At 46.0% G+C, this 13,305-nt stretch overlaps 1 protein-coding gene across 4 annotated transcripts in view; it reads right to left on the bottom strand.

The window, feature by feature from the left end:
* The window catches only part of TP53INP2 (tumor protein p53 inducible nuclear protein 2), a 97,212-nt gene extending 88,631 nt beyond the window's left edge, over positions 1-8,581 (bottom strand). For 2 of the 4 annotated variants that reach the window (XM_085619099.1, XM_085619102.1), the window contains exon 1: positions 8,348-8,572. The gene's annotated coding sequence lies outside the window, so the exon portion shown is untranslated. Of the gene's footprint in view, positions 1-6,868; positions 6,999-8,347 lie in introns of those variants that run through there. The other 2 variants (XM_085619101.1, XM_085619100.1) reach the window with 2 other exon arrangements.
* Positions 8,582-13,305: the final 4,724 nt, after the last annotated feature.

Here is a 13,305-nt window from a genome sequence, read left to right as displayed (position 1 = left end):
CAACTGTTGCATGGCTAAACACTTATAAGGTCCCAAAGGCGAGACCTATTGGCTATGCCAATGCTTGTTTTTATCTTATCTGCCATAACACAGTAGGAATCGGACAGACGGGTGGAAGGCATACAACCCAGCAACAAGCACTGACTAAGCAAGCATCTACACCTTATGTTCGAGAAACCACATCCAGACTTGAGGCAATAGTGCTCTGTGTGGGGATGCAAATAAGTCCTGCAGAAGCATCCCGTATGCACTGGACAGTCCAAAGATTGCTTTCAGACAGGAGGATTGTTCTGCAAATGCTGGAAAGTTTCAGTCTGCCGCCCTCCTGATGTCCTCCGCAGAAAATAAACATAAGTGTTCAGCGTATACTCTGCAAGGTCCTCAGAGAAAACGCCTGTAACCCCAAGTGCTTCAATATTGTTCCTCCTTACCAGAGAACATGGGTACTTGTCTCTCCATGTTGAACATCAAGAACTTGACACTTCCCTTGGGTCGTTGTTTTTTATCTTATAATACAGAGCGTATAAAACATATATTATTTTCCTCAACCAATTGTGCATGGTTTAGCAAAAGGAAGTTACGCACATAAACTACCAATTTTTAAAATAGGAATCAGTAAAACTAGAACAGAAATAAAAAAAGAAACCATTTAAGGGAGGAAATTGATACAGACATTTCAATGTTAAGAGTGGTATAATATTATTTATTGCAACAATACAAGGCTTTCTATTCTGTAGCGATAGTCACATGCTGCAAGAGGGCAAGTTAACATAATACATTTTGTAGTGCAATTATGGTTCATCAAACGTACACCTATGGTGATTAAAAAATAAATTAAAAAAGAGTGAGCAGTGTTGGCCCTAGATCAGTCGCACTGGATTTTGTGTCTAATGAGTGAATTGATCGTGCTCAACCCCTTGTGGTTTCACTGCCCAGACACCACTACACATGTACAAGAAATTTAGAGAAAAGAAGGATCACTTGAAGTATTCGTTCTACAATCTAAATCTCAAATTACAGATTAGTTCACAAAATAATCACACAAATTCTTCTTCATTTATTCCATATAAGAGGAGGGAGCCAAACGATTTCCAGTAATAACTTCTTTATTAGTATTTCATCAATATTCAGTACTTCAGCCCAGCCAACGCGTTTCAGCCTGTAAAGGACTTCATCAGGGTTAGAGTAATTATATATGTTTTCTTTGTAATCTGAAAGAATACAATATTCCACACTGCTATCTGGCCACAGCGTGGACACACACAATGCTACACCTCTTTGCTGATTCCACTTGGAAGATAATACTTGATAAATGTCCTAATTATACTGGTTACAAGGAGCTTTTGAAGTTTATTTCATGTCCGTATATCTTTTTTGGAATAACATTATCCATGGAATATTATTTGTTTGGCTCCCTCCTCTTATATCTTTTGAAAGAAAAAGAATTTGTGTGATTATTTTATGAACTAATCTGTACTTTGAGATTTAGATTGGTTAAAAAAATACTTTAAGTGCTCCCTCATTACCAAAATTACCTATGGTGGTGTCTAGTCCAATTTTGGTACAAGTGCCGCTAAAGTAATAAGCTTTAATCACATGGATACTTCTTTTAGCTCCTTCCCAGTTTAAGGACATTTTGTCGGATCAGGACAAAGCACCTATCTGCCCCACACTGTAGCGTCCCAACCTACTCTACTGGAACCTGTGGGGAGGACCACTTTATGGTGGTGGGTCAAAAGGGTACCCCATTTAATGAACTGTATGGAGTCACCCACAGACATTTCAGGAGTATCTTCGATACTGGGGTCAAGTCCTTGAAGCACACTAGTGATGGAGGCCAGTGACAGTTGGGATAGACGCAGAGGTAAGCTGGACCGTAGGCCCACAAACACTCATGCACACTTGTATCTGGAACCTCGACAATATTGATTCTCTTGCCTCGTATTTTTCCTAATAGATTTTTGTCAGATGCTTTGGGGCCGTACTCACCCAAGAATAGCCACGAAAAATGTAAGATCTTGCAGAAGATCCTGGTGACATTTCTTCCAACTGAAGAGGATCCATGATTCTGGAGAGTTCCATGGTCTCTGCCATTTCTTCCACCTACACCAGCCAAGGGTGTCTGCTTGAAGGAATATTGTCAAATTCTACCAGTGCAAATACGGTACCACTGGAGTCAGGACTTGATGAAAAACTCTTGGTGCAGTTTTCAGCCTGAACATGCAGAACTGAGAACAGGCTGTGCCTTTTGAGAACTGTAAACCTGAAGAATTTGATTGTAGTGCCTGATAGGGATGCATCAGTTCTCTAGTCCCGTAAATGGATGTGTCGCCAGGTGGCTATGCATGGCCATGTAGCCAATGATAAGTCTGAAATCAGTTGTGGCTGCTTCTCCATATGTCCAAGTAGAGCAGAACACTACAAACCCTGCTCAATGGCTTGAATCAGGTCATTAAAGTCTATAAATAAATGTCTGAGAAGCATATGCTGCAAACCTGTTGGTTCATAAGGCCTGACACCATCCAACATAAGATTTACTTTATGTTGAGTTTTCCTTTCTGACCACCATTATGGATAGAGACTTGGGGGTGCAACAGGCATGTACACAAGTTGTTTGCTACCTTCAGCACTTTGGCATAAGAGAAGTGGGGAGAGACATTTGCACGCACCATTTGTAATAAGGATCGCACCAGTGCAAAATATGCACTGGTGCGGATCGTGCCAGCGCAAAATATGCACCTGGGCGATCACGAGGGGGTGTTCCCTCATTTGCATGGGGGAATGGCCCTCCATGCAAATACGAAAACCCTTTGCCATTGTGCGCATGCCATATTTCAACAGCGGCAAAGAAGTTGTCAGGAGGCACATTAATAGTGCACTGCATATGAGGTGGTGCACTCAATGCACATCCTGAAGTGCCCCTTGTAAGGGGGACACAGCAGTCCCAGGGATCCTCAAGTTTCCACCCACCAGCCTGACGGGATACCTCGCACCCTTTTTAGAGCAAGGTTGTGTCTGCCACTTGGAGTAAAATGCAGACTGGCAACTTCAAACAGCCAGCTGATTTACCTTTCACTGATGTCCTGCTCCTAGCACAGACCGAGTTTGCACCTCCACTAAGATCAGTGCATTTTTTGTAATTGGGCACACTGTCCTAGTTTCCACCAAGTTAAGACTGCGCGACCAGATTCAGTGCACCAGATATGTAATTCAGGCCCTGGTCTAGTAATAATAGGTCCCCATAAGACAGTCTGTTAGTGATACTGGCCAACAGAATCTGTCTATAATAAGGCCTCAGTGTGTAACATTCTCTTCTCTGTGGATAAAGCTTAGACTCAGATCCCAGTAGGGAAATCATTTGTCGCCCTTTGCACTCGTGCAAAATCACCAACTTCATTTTCTGCAGAATTTGGAAACCCCAGTATCCGTGGGATTTGGATACTGTTTCATCACAGGTCTGTTGGATGGTCCAGGTTCCTCGTCAGCCTGGTACTTCCTGCTCAGAGGGTATGGTGCGGCACATTCTCTAATGCCTGTCAAGACATATTTTCCTCTGGAGTAGGTTCATAGTCGGAGATGGGTATCTTCATCCTGGTAGACCACTCTTTCTGGCATGATTTTACAAGTCAAGAGCAATCTTGCTGCTTTGGTCTTTGGGAACCCATCCACTTTCCATGGCCTCTTTTATTTATTATCTCTTACCCTCTTTTCTTAGCAGGTCGGAGAGTAATGGCTTCTCTTTTAGTGGATGCCTTTGTTCCCTTTCAAATGGTAAGGAGGCAAATGACACAACTCAGACTTTAAGGACTACTATGTTTCTCCGTTTCTCGTGGTGTGACTGTGATCATGTCTCTCCTTTCCCATAAGGCTGTATACTGCCCTACACGTGTCTTCGAGCATGTTCTCGCAGCTCCGTGCCAACAGGAGTGCAGAAACTCTTAGCATTTCAATTAAAAGTGTCTCACGCAGAATTTGTCAGCCACACCTTCTGCTAACATCCTGGTGAGCCACTAGCCATTTCTCTGACTCAACCCACCAGATGACTTGTACTAGACTCCTGAACCAAGTTCAAAAGATGACAATTTCCCAACTCACTGCCCTTGCCCCACCTGGTTGATGGATCAGAGGTCAGGATGACTTCAAGGCACTAATCCAGCAGGTTTCCCAGCACAGAAGAACACCATCTCAAGAAAACAAGTTAAACCATGTTAGGATATCCGAGATAAGCTAAGCCTTGCTCCCAGAGAGGGCAGGGTGAAGATTTAAAACATATACAGCGTGTGGACATCCTGTCTGAAAGCGAGACTTCCTTCTTAAGTAACGCATAAGTAACTTGAACGTGGAGGTAACTGAGATTTGCTGACATGGCAACTCCTCTAGAAGGCTAGCTGCCTTTGTTAGATGGGTAGGGTCGGACACAATGAGTTCACCATATGCCTTTTTTTCACCCTAACCGCACTGCCAGCAAGTTTCCCAAGGAGCCATTCTGTGTCATTGACACTTCTTTAAAGGTGGGGGCTGGTATTGCTGTGAGTGTGGAGTGGGGGCGATCTCCTATGTTTTGAACTCAAGCACCACTTGCAACTAGGCCTGGGCTAAACTTCCGTTCCACTCGCGGAAATTGCAATAATTTGACATTTTCGCGTTCCGCGGAGAGCGAGAAAATGTCAACATTTCCGCAATCCGCATCTTACCGGAAATTTTTTTCTTGCTCGCGCTGTAAAAAAAGACATTCTTGCGTGCGCGCGATCGCCCTACCTGAATCCCTGCGTTCGCCGACAAGTTTTCCCGATTCGGTAGCGTTCTCCACGAGATGTTGGATTGTTGGTAGCCATTTGCGCTGTCTCGCGACAGTTCGCGCCCGCATTAACGTCATTTGTCACGCGATCACGTCATTAGTCGCGCGATCACGTCTTTCTTCTCGCGATCATGCACCACGAGAGTATGAAATGATTGAGATCTCACGCCCGTGAGCAACCGCATGGGTAAGATGGCGAGCCGCGATCACGCAGAAAATACCGCGAACGGGCGGGAAAAAACTTCCCCGTCTTCGCGATATTTCCGAGTGTTTGGGGAGATTTTTAACATTTTCGTGATAGTTTGCGAAAGTGAATTTCACAAATTCCGCCCACCCCTACTTGCAACCCCCCCAAAAAGAAGTTAAAATTAATTATGTGCAATATGAATTTAAAATACAACATGGGAGGACAGCCAGTATAACAATAAGCACATTAAATCTTCCCCTCACAGGTCAAAAGAGAACTCAAAGGCCTGGTAGAAAAGGGCTGCACACAGTGACACATCAAGGTCATAGTCAAATGAAAGATTCATGTCACAGCCATTCACCCAATCAGACGCAGTCAAAAGAAACTGAGCTCCGGATTTAATCTTAATCGGCTGTGAGGATGGAATAAATTTTCAGGCAGATGATTGTAGAAGCATTTTGGGGCGGGAAGGGCTGTTTTCAGGTAGAAAGGAGGTCTACGTGGAAACGGGGCGACTGCATGGCTAGTCACCAATGCAGCACACAGAAACACGAATCAGGGAGGTTAAATCCACACTAATGGACGCGGAGAAGAAGAAAAGGGGATTAGCCGTTACTTTCACAAACTGGCTTCAGTCCATGTACAACATCGCAGGAGACACTTGGCAGAAAAGTCCCCTTTCAAAGGGAGGGCGGCCTCGGCAAGCCACATCCAGCAGGCAAAGACAGGAATCTGTCCAAATACACATACAATCATGGGTCTGTGGTCATTTATTGCCTTAAACATCCCGTCTCTCCATCCCATTCCCCGCCCTCCCATTTTTTTATCCACAGAAATTAGATACACACACTGACAGCTGTGCAATGGGCCTGAAAGACCTTGTACATGAATACAATAGAAGCTTGTACGATATGCTTCAAGGAGGTCATGTTTTGGACTGTGACAAAAGAGTGCTTGGGCTAGTGATGGGTTGAGACGGGCCTGTGGGTGAAGCGATGACTGGGTTGTGTGGGCAAAACACAGTCAACTACCAACAAGGCGGATTCTGATGAGCTAGCTTTCAAAGCACATATCATATGAGATGAGCAACCGAGGTCACTGGAGGATTCTTTGCCAGGCGGATCGAGAAGGCCCAGCAATAAAAGCACAGACTTCAACATGTGAACAACCACAAGGTTCTTGTTGTTTCAAACTTAGTTATTGTTGTTAAGCCTGGTTTTATCCACATGCGACCAAGTGTCCTTTATGATATGTACACTTCGTATGTAATTTTCCAAATATATATTCCTTTTTGTAAAAAAGATCCAAATAATATAACGTGTATTTGTAAAGCACACATTCACCCAGAAGAGCATCTTGGCACTGAATAACAGGTGTTTACTGTTACCCAACTCATTTGTACTCATTCTATCGACCTCAGAGGGATGAAAGGCTGAATGGCCCCACCAGGATTTGAACCTGTGACCATGAGGACAAACACAGGCCCCTACAGTAGACGCATTACCAACTGTGGAGTCAGTGGCTCTGGGAGGTAGTCTGGGAGAACCTAGTGGGTGAACAACTGTAGGAAGTAAACAGCCACTGAGGGCACAGGTTCAACACCTATAAGGAGGCACTGGTAAACCAATCACAGCGGTCACCTGTTCTTTCGGGAACTTCTAGGCCTCTTCAACTGCTAACAAAGATTCAACCTGAAACGTATGTGCAAAAAAATGGTAAAATTACCCTCTATAAATGGGGAAGGGTACATTTTTGAGGAGTATAATTTAATAAACATGCACATGTGGCTATGTAGAATCTATCTGACACCAACACCGGAAAGGAACAATTCGTATACATGGAAAATCCCAACTAAGAATACAAGGGTAAATGCAGAGACTTACAATGGGCGGCCTTGACCGTCTTCACTTGCAACCAAATCCCCTATTTCAGGCTAATCCGGGTACAGAAGTGGGCTTTCATTGGCTATTTCATAAGAATATATATCCTAGGCCGTTTTATGAAGCGTCCTCTGCCCGTCCTCCATCCTTGCGCGAGACAGGCAGCGCGCAGACGCGCCTCCATAAAATTCTATCCCCAGACCCTCCCTCCCCTCTCCCTTTCCTAAAGATAGGAGGGTCCAGGCATGTCGAGCAGAGGTCAGCAGGGACAGGGGGTCCGAAAACATCACCGGAGCCATCATACAGCAGCGAGTGCCTGCTCTTTGTTACAAATACGGTTCGAATGAGAGCACTAAACTCTGCCTGCTGCTGCCATAGGCGCTACACATCCCCCGGGAGGTCATATTTTTTCTCTGGGGCAGGTCACCAAATAAATATTGAAGAGGAGGCTGCCTTCGAAGACATCCTTTCTTCAATTCGTCACTGTGGATCGCACAGCCTGTCATTGCCACAGGGGAAAATAAAAGGATCGGATCATATTTTCGCCGGGGTGTAGGGTGGGGGGAGGGGGTACGAAACAATATTTGCATTATGGAAATCGCGGGCTCGTGTGGGAGGGCACCTGCAAAGCAGAATGCAAATACAGATGAATATTATCTGCAGCCATTTTACCTCCCCCCTTCCCTTTTGCATTGGCCCACTTTCATGCAACCTCCTTTATTATAATCCAATGGATGTAAGGAATTATTTATTACAGGGTTCTCAGTGCAGGGGATACATCTAATGTACTGCTACCTACCTATATTGTTAACTGGTGCTTTTTCTGTTAAAATAACGACGGGTCCAGTGGCTCCGTTCAATGCTTTTATTGGCCCAGAATAAAAGATACCATGGTGTTAACGATACCACATATCTAGTTTCCAGATTCTTCCTAAAACCGTGAAGAAATATGACGATTTTGCATCAACATTTGCATTATTGTTTCTTATAATACGTAGAAACAAATGAGATTAACTGTAACATCTGGTTATCATTAATCCAGGACATATAAAAGGCCCACTCTCGAAAACAGGCATAATACATTGAACAGGAACATTGGCACCCTGTTTTAAATATATAATCTTAATAAAGTATTACTATGATTGAAATACTAACCTAAAATAACCAGAAATACGCGTGTAAAATAAATAGGTCTGTGAGAAAATCTATACGAGTTTGAACACAACATTTATTAACGTTCGTGAAGAAAGTAGGCAGCAATATGATCTATATATAACATTCCAGTAAAAAAATACAATCCATACTAATAGTAATATGGGTAAAATATAATAATAAAAGCAAACCTAATAAAATAGGCCTACAGAATTCGAATAAAATAAGCAAATAAAAAACTAACCTGACAGAAATCTGACAATACGTATATCCCCAAATATATTAGACATGTATATAAAAGCAAGTAAACAAGTACTGCCCTTTTCTTACCTGCCCCCGGGTAATAAAGTATCTTGTAAACAAAAGGCCCCCCGGTCTTTGCAGCAGAGCTTTAGGCAGGTCTTGGCTGAGGTAGTTGGCAGGTGTTGGGGTGCTTCGCCGGGATGCAGGGGTGCCTGGGTCTTGGCTTCTAGGAGCTGGCTCTGCTGTTCTTTGTTTATTGCGGCTTCACCCCGTTCTGTTCTCGGCTCAGAAATTAGAACCGCTTCAAAAACAGCTGATTGTGACGTGACAGCTATCAGATCCCTCCCTTTGCGGAGTCGCAATAATCACTTACCCAATAGGAAAGGGACACCGTTGCAGATGGCTCCGCCCCTTTCAGCTTTGAACGGCCCCCGGCCTAAGGGGTATAGTATAGTATTATGAGGGACGCACAGGATTAGGCGGAGCGTGCGAGGAATAGCGAGAAACAGTAAAAGGACGATTGAAAAGCAAACTTTCCTTGAAAAATGCTGAAACCTGATATGGCCTTGGTATTTACATACTGTAATATCCGTGCGGCCATGTTGGATTTGAAAACAAATCCTCCCGTTTGAAAAAACATTTGCAAATCCAGTTCTTTTTTACATTCGCGTAAACACAAAATATTGAAGATTGATGACAGACGTATTGAGATTATCGGCATCATGTTTAGGTCCTACGTTTTTCTAGCTCCTGAATTTATGTTTGAACAGGGTCAGCCCACTTTCCACTTTCCTTTGAAAGGCAATCTTTAGGATGTATACGTGTCAACTCTCCTAACGAACGCGTCTGAATTGGCTTTATTTTTAAGTTTCTCCCGTCCAGAAATACCTCCAATTAAATGAGAGTCATAACGTTGCCACTGGGTTAGCTTTATACTGTCATGGGCAGGATATTCATCTAAATCCGGGATTTCCCCCCATATAATTGCATATTTTACACAGTACATATAATAAGAAACCACAAACATATGTTCTAGAGCGACCAAGGACCTCTGCCTGACAACTAAAGTAATCAAAGGCAAAAAATTGGTGATTTTTTTTTGGTTATTATTAAATATTTCGTATTAAATCAATATTAAAACGTAGGCACACAGATGCTATTAACCATGTTTATTCACATTTTCATGACCCTAGCTAATGTAGGGCTGTATTTCAAAATGGCTAAGGTTTCTGTAATATGAGTGCTTATTAGAGCAGGGATGCTCTTAGTGCCAATATCGGCAACTGTAGTCACTTATCATGCAGCACAATACATCAATAAACCACACGACACCTTGTTAGTGGAGAAAATTGCTGCAGGTTCATTTGCATAACAAATATGCCAACATGGTGGGTTATCTTACGGGTGATCCCAGGGCAGGCCAACCCTTATGCCGCTTGCCCGTCTGATGAGCCAAATTACACCGTGGCCGTCGCCAATCGGTGTTTACCAATTCTTGGGAGGGGCCTCCCATCAGTGGACCACCAGTCCACTCCCTTACTCACGCCCCCCCAAAAGGTGGGCGGAGCGTTCCAGGCAGCCCCCGGTTGCTCAGACCCACAATCGCCCGTAGGACTAACGGGGCGCCGTAGTTCTTCCAGGGGACAACGCTAAGACATCCCTGGGTATCCTTGGCTTAGCACCATACTGTGCTGCTGCATGAAGTACCCCTTGGTAATTTGCAGACTCTGGATCGCCCTGTAACTCCTCCTGCAACACAAGACAATAGGTTAGAAATGATACCCCCCCCCCCCCCCAATCCTCTTCATTGTCCGTCCGCAGGGTACGCGGTGGGGCGGGAAAGGCGAGACGGGCAGCGGACAAGAGGCTGCCCAGTGGGCGGGGGACAGTATTTGTACCCCTGTCTCCCCTCTCACTACCGGAAGTGGCCGGCCGGAAGTCCCCCTGGATCCACACCCAGGGAAACTAGGAGGCCGACTCCAGTGCCTTCCTGTGGCACTAAGGCGGCTGCCCTGTTGAGGGGCCACTGCATGGCCCCCCGGGCAGCCTTGACATAGTGCCAATATCGGCAACTGTAGTCACTTATCATGCAGCACAATACATCAATAAACCAGACAACACCTTGTTAGTGGAGAAAATTGCTGCAAGTTTATTTGCATAACATATGCCAACATGGTTGGTTATCTTACGGGCGATCCCAGGGCAGGCCAACACTTATACCGCCTGCCCGTCTGATGAGCCAAATTACACCGTGGCCGTCGCCAATCGGTGTTTACCAATTCTTGGGAGGGGCCACCCCTCCCATCAGTGGACCACCAGTCCACTCCCTTACTCACGCCCCTTCAAAAGGTGGGCGGAGCGTTCCAGGCAGCCCCCGGTTGCTCAGGCCCACAACCGCCCGTAGGAATAACGGGGCGCCGTAGTTCTTCCAGGGGACAACGCTAAGACATCCCTGGGTATCCTTGGCTTAGCAACATACTGTGCTGCTGCATGAAGTACCCCTTGGTAACTTGCAGACTCTGGATCGCCCTGTAGCTCCTCCACAGCTCTGGGGGTGGCTACCGTCACAACCTGGGCCCCCCACCAAGGTAGGCCTCTTTACTTACAACATGCTGATACCGGGCCTCTCCCAGGTCCAGCCAAAACAAGTCTTAGCCCATACAGGACCGGAGGCCAGCATGCCCCTTCTGGACAGGTGCCCCCATCCTTTCTAAACTCCCCGTGGATATTTGACTGATATGACCTAAGACATACCTTTGCAATACCTTTGACAAGCCACTCCTGCCAGGAAGTGCCAATGCGGGTGAAGGTAAGAGTTGACAAGCCCGCCTTACTTCCTCTTTCAGTTATCTGAGTCTAGCACTAGACGGAGTATGTCCATCGCATTCTGTCAGTCCCCACCCTATGTGAAGCCTTGCCCTCCCCAAACTTCTACTAGTATACCAGGGAGCAGACAGGACAGAGTGAACCAGAGGGGAACCAAAGTATATATACCTCTCTTATTTGAATACTGGGAATGCCAAGTGTTCTTCTAATACTTTGTAGCCCAATTGTGTTTAACCCAGGGGTTTCCCCCAATCATATGGACCATATCGCCCTAGTTGACAACTTCCTCAACCTACATAGCTGCCAGCCAAGGCTATAGGGCGGGAGAAATTGCACATGTTCTTGTTACTCGACTCAATGGTACTTGTTTCAATGACCTCAAAAAGCTGAACTGCTGGTGGACCGACCAGGATCTGAACCTGTGACCAGCGGTCGAACCCAAGCCCCTTTCCGTTCTGATGCTCCACCTGCCTGTGAACTTGCATCACAGGGCCGACTTTAGGCACCATAACCCATACCTGGACATGCCGGAGTTAGAGCATTTGATTTTCTGATCCTGATACGCTGCACATCACACATTGCTCAAAATGGCTTATGATGACATTTCAAGCATGACTGAATTAAGAGCGGACACCTTCGCTTTTGCTGATGATGACGTCTCTAAAATTTATGCTCTGATACAGGAAGAAACCTCACCATCCTTAAGCACAAGGAACAAAGAAAGCAACATTAGACAACTTTTATACTTATCAAAGAGAGAGATTAATCAAAGATTACACGCTTGTACTCTAATTAAATATCATCGTGCACAGAGAATTCCCCGAGAATTGCAGATTGCTTTGAAGCCTCTTCTTTGTAGAAACAGCCCTAAATTCGTTGAAAGATGGGACGCGCTTTCTATACCTGGTGCCACTACTTGAATTACGACGCTGCCGTGAGGGAAACGGCGTTCTGGTGTCATTTTGCCCTGAACCTTGTATCCTTGCCGTGAGGGGAACGGCCGTGTCTGGACTCCACTTCCCAGAATTCTTTGCTCCGGGCGCCTGCCGTAGTTGTCATCAGGCAGCGCCCGGGCTCTACATAAGGGCCGCCAACGAACTGCTGCGCGGTACGCGCTTTCTATACCTGGTGCCACTACTTGAATAACGACGCTGCCGTGAGGGAAACGGCGTTCTGGTGTCATTTTGCCCTGAACCTTGTATCCTTGCAGTGAGGGGAACGGCCGTGTCTGGACTCCACTTCCCAGAATTCTTTGCTCTGGGCGCCTGCCGTAGTCGTCATCAGGCAGCGCCCGGGCTCTACATAAGGGCCGCCAACGAACCGCTGCGCGGGACGCACTTTCTATACCTGGTACCACTACTTGAATAACGACGCTGCCGTGAGGGAAACGGCGTTCTGGTGTCATTTTGCCCTGAACCTTGTATCCTTGCCGTGAGGGGACGGCCGTGTCTGGACTCCACTTCCCAGAATTCTTTGCTCCGGGCGCCTGCCGTAGTTGTCATCAGGCAGCGCCCGGGCTCTACATAAGGGCCGCCAACGAACCGCTGCGTGGGAAGCACGCGGGCCGCGCCCGGGCGAAGCCCGGGCCAAGGGCGGGCCCGTCCTAGCCCGTCAGAGCCAGGAAGAGGCAGGGCAGGGCCTGTCCGCTAAGCTGTTGGGTGTGCTGAGCGTTGTGTTTCAGAGAAGGTGGACAATTGTATCATTGATGAACTCATTGATTATTTTTATTGTTGTAAGCGTCTGTTGCGTATCGCCTTAGGTTGTTGTGTTGTGGGCTGTTTTGTGTAGGGTGAACTTTGGTTTTGCTTTAACATGTCTAAAAGGAGGGCTGTTGATAAGGTGGGGGGGACATTAGATGATTATTTAATCAGGGCTGAGTCAGCACTGAATCTTGAGATCCAAGCTGTGGAACGCAGACTCTCTTTAGATCCCGTGTCTGCTTCACTACCATGTGCCCAGATACAGAAAGACCCACTCGCTTCTGGTAAACCCAGTACAGTTGTTGGCACCATTACCCCCCCCAATGCTTATTTCTCCAGACTCGGGATCATTGGATACCTCCCAGGTGTGTGTTAGTACCCAGAGTCCTCCTAGGGTTATAACAAGAGGGAGGTTGGCCCATAAAGGCAAAAAAAAAGAGGTTTCTAGCAAAAATAGGAGAGGTCAAGGGACTGGTAAGCTATCTGCCGTGACGCTCCAACCCGAGCCAAGTGGGACTT

This window comes from Triturus cristatus, chromosome 7 (assembly GCF_964204655.1).
Source record: "Triturus cristatus chromosome 7, aTriCri1.1, whole genome shotgun sequence".
Classification (NCBI taxonomy): Eukaryota; Metazoa; Chordata; class Amphibia; order Caudata; family Salamandridae; genus Triturus; species Triturus cristatus.
The sequence above is the reverse complement of the archived record's forward strand: the minus strand, read 5'-3'. Positions and strand labels throughout refer to the sequence as shown.